The sequence below is a fragment of the Alligator sinensis genome, unplaced genomic scaffold (assembly GCF_000455745.1).
Source record: "Alligator sinensis unplaced genomic scaffold, ASM45574v1 scaffold58_2, whole genome shotgun sequence".
Lineage (NCBI taxonomy): Eukaryota > Metazoa > Chordata > Crocodylia > Alligatoridae > Alligator > Alligator sinensis.
In genome coordinates, this window is record NW_005842405.1 from 624967 (window position 1) to 629028 (window position 4062).

Consider the following 4062-nt stretch of genomic DNA (forward strand, 5'->3'; position numbering starts at 1 on the left):
GTTATTGTTACCATTGTTTGATGTTTGCAGTGTTTCCCAACATGCTGGCTGTCTTTCCATAGGGGCAGAAAGGCAAAGAATCACATCCTTCTCTGGTGTAAATCATTATAAACACATTTGAAATTAATGGTTAAAGGGTCTGGTAAGGTACATGCCACACCAGCCTAATGAACCAGTCCTGCTGACACGTGTATTTAACTTCAAGCACATGAGTAGTCCCATTGACCTCAGTGGAACTGTTCCTGCTTTAAGTTAAACATGTGCCTAAGTGTTTCAGTATCTAACTTTATATCTGATAGGGAGAAAAGCTATGGTGCATATGCAAGAAATAGGATGGGGAGCATGTATAAGACCTGCAAAAGTAAAATGACAAATACAGTTCAGGCATATGCCAATTTTGGTTCAAATAAAGTATTTTTAAAAAACATCCCCATCAACTGCCATCTTGTAGGTTTGGAGAAATAATATGCCTTTAAGGAAGCACAGGAAAGAAATTGGAATAAAGGCATTGAAAAGTAATGTAGATTGTTAACAACTGAAAATCATGCGTGTACAGTTCCACGCACACCTGGACCCTTTCTCTCTAGCCAAAACTGTTGGGGACACTAATGTAATAATGCTGTTTTGAGCATAGAAACCTGGATTTTCATGTTGCTTTGAAAGGGAACCTTTAAACAGTTTTGGTACACTGTGATAGAGCAGTTAAAGCACCTTGCTCTAGCTCAGGAGGGACAAATTTGAACTACCATCCTGTTGACCTAGATGTTAATGGGGGTACCTTGCAGTTTGACCTGGGAAGTCAAATGCAGCTAACATGATGCCACCCTGCTTGTGTATTGTTGGCCACAGACACTGGGTGAGCACATTTAAGGCATGCCAATGGGTTACTAGGCTTGGGTGCACTTTTGGCCTTGAACTTAAAATGGTTTTAGTTTCCACTCCACTATAATCATGAAATGAGAAAAGTTACCTTTGTTAAAGGATCTTTGTTTTAAGCCTTCAGTTGCAAATAGGAATGTCTTATCTAAACAGGCATGTTTTAGCTGTGATGTTGTGGGCTATGCTTACTGAACATACATATATAGTTATTATGAATTTCTGGGACCATTTGAACTTCTCATAATGGATCAGACTTCCTAAGAATGTGATATGTTTACTATCTTGTACAGAGATCAACACTTTTTTTGATAGCAAGAATTTTTCATGTCATCAAAATTAAAAGGTTTTGTGAGTTTAAGGTAATTAGGGTACAAATAGGGATTGCAGACCAATTGACTCTGTTCAGCATTTGCTTAGCCTAATCATGGCTTGTTTTAGGTTAAATTCTATTTGGAATGGAAAACCAAAATGTGTTTAGTTATGCTGGGCCAAGGGCATTAAATTGGACCATATTGTTCCTTTGGTGGTAACATAAACAAGCTCACATAAATGTTCAGCCAATGTCAGGAAATGTAATATTGGTCAAATAGGCTCCCACAGCCATAAATCACAAGGTAGAACTCCGATAACTTAGTTAAATCTTCACTTTTCATGAGTTATCAGTTCTTACATCACCCTTGAAAAGAGGACCTCATTCCCACAGCTTGAGCATCAGAAAACCTTTCCTGGTGTTAAGTTCTTAAAAATAGCATCTGTGCATAACACAAATTCTCAGAAACTTCAGCCCTGCAACTAATATCTTACTAAATCAGACTTCAAGTTTATTTATACTATATTTTTGAACTTCTTTACTGCTAGTAGTTTATAGACAAATGCTTTAGAGAGATCACTAGCCTTAAGTCACAGAATACTCTTCCTCTGTATGCATTTCTTACTGCAAGATTCTAAGGTTTTTATTAGCCAGTTCACTAATTGTTTTTACTTTGAGATCTACAATGTATTGTGTGTCACAGCAACATAACAGGTGGTTATCTGGAAAAACTGATTGTATTTATAAACACAAAAGCACTGAGAAATGGAAATAACTGTTACACTGCCAGTCTTGCTATGCAGTGACTATTGATAATTAATACTATATATTGTCTTAGGAACTCTTTGTGACTGATAAGACCAGATACTGTATTAATTTTTTTGTGTTAACAGACTTGCAAGTAAGTCTATTACAGAAACTATAGTTCTTATTTCTCCTCTCCACTGTGCATTTTGCCCTGTGTCTACAAAGAAATATAGTTGTGTTCCAGGAACAACCACCACTCCAACCCACCTCAGCTAACTTTTCTTCAAGGAAGAGAGATACTGCCATCTAAAATACTATCAGACACAGAGTTTTCCTTATAAAATGTCTACAGTAGAGCTGATTAAAAAATGTTAAAATGTAATTGTTACTAATATGCTTTAATTGGTTTTACGTGTTAGCATATTAAAATACAAATAGAAGGTAGGTAATAGTGATCATTTGTTATGAATCCAAGCAGGCAGAGATCTGTGCAGACAACCCCTGAGCCCTGTTTTACTGTTTATTATAGCATAGGTAGGATGATGTTAACACTAGTGATACTCTGGAGCCATTTATTCCTTGAAACAATAAGAGATAGTAGTCATTTAGGAAAGAACAACACTTCATCATCTTGGTCCTGCTCACCAGTTCTGTTTTCTGGTTATTACATCTCTGGAATATTTAACTTGAATTTGTACTCAGTTGTATTCACCTGAGTTTAAGAGCCATGAATTTTTCTAGGTTTGTAGAACAGTGAGACCGTTTTTTGGATAAATGTGATATATTATTAGACAAACTGAATAGTTGGAAAAAATGTTCTTTAGAAGCTTTCAGGGACAAGCACCTTTCTTCAGGCATAGAGAGAGTCTGCTGGTGTTTCTCTACTCTCTAGAGTGGAATAGAAGCTTAAGCCAATATGCAAAATGCAGATCAGTGAACATGCAGGTGTGTGACAGGGAAGATCAGAGGGGATAGGAGTTAATGGGTGAGAGACAAGCAGTTGGGGGGGGTGGAAAGGAACCCACAAAAGGTGGGAATGTTGACCAATGATATGTAGCTGGTAAAATATAGAGAGGTTGTCTGGGGTTGTTGGATGGCAGGGAGGTTATAATGTGCACAGAGCAAGCATTATTGAAATCCACATTACTGATTATCTTCAGGACGCTGTATGAGCAAGTAACAAACAGTTGTGTTCAAGCAAGGGCTCAGAATAAACATGCAGTTTCCTTTAATATATTTTAGAAACTAATTTATGGTATTTATTGATGTATAAGAGAAAGGGAATTGTCCATTCAAGTGTACCATTCATGCCCGATACAAAAGCTGGATCTAGAGCTTAAGTGAAGAGACAACTCAAAGTCTGCTGCTGAGCCTGTCTTAGTAATTTGACCTATTTTTTAAACTATTAAAACCAAAAACAAACCCACACAAACAAAACAACAAAACCCCCCCAAACCTTTCATCTTTCTGATTATTTTCCTCCCTATTACAGATTTTTCCCTTTCACATTCCAGTAACCTTTTAGCCTGATGTAGGATCAGAAGATAGAGATGTTGCTTATCTGATTTTAATGGCTTTTTCTAAAAAAGAAACAAACCAAACCAAAAAACACACAAAATATTTGTTTGAAATGACTTTTGCTAGAGGCTACAGAAGTATATTCCCGCACTCTGTTTTGCATCAGAAGTATTTACATTTACTGTGTTACAGAACTGCCTTTAATTTATATTGAAGGCAAAACACTGTAAGTGGTTCTTTAGCCTAAATGCCATGATCTAGCCCATAATATGCAGAACAGTCAGAACAACCCTATGGGTGGTCATCTCTTTTCTGTTTAAAGGAATATTGTGAGCTTGTTTCAAGAGAACCAGCAACCAGAGAATGATACATTACAACCATATTTGCTCCTGCCAGGCCGCCTCACATTTCTTCCTAATGGGATTCCACAGCAAATGAAACCATAGACTCTTGCTGCAATTCTACATACACGTGACTGCATTGCTATAAATAGGCAAATAAATATTTGTATGGGGTACAGTCTATAGCAGCCACAGTGGAAATCTAAGACTGTTTCTCTAGTATCTGACAGATTCTATTTTCAAAAGACGCTGAGTAAAGAAGTTCAG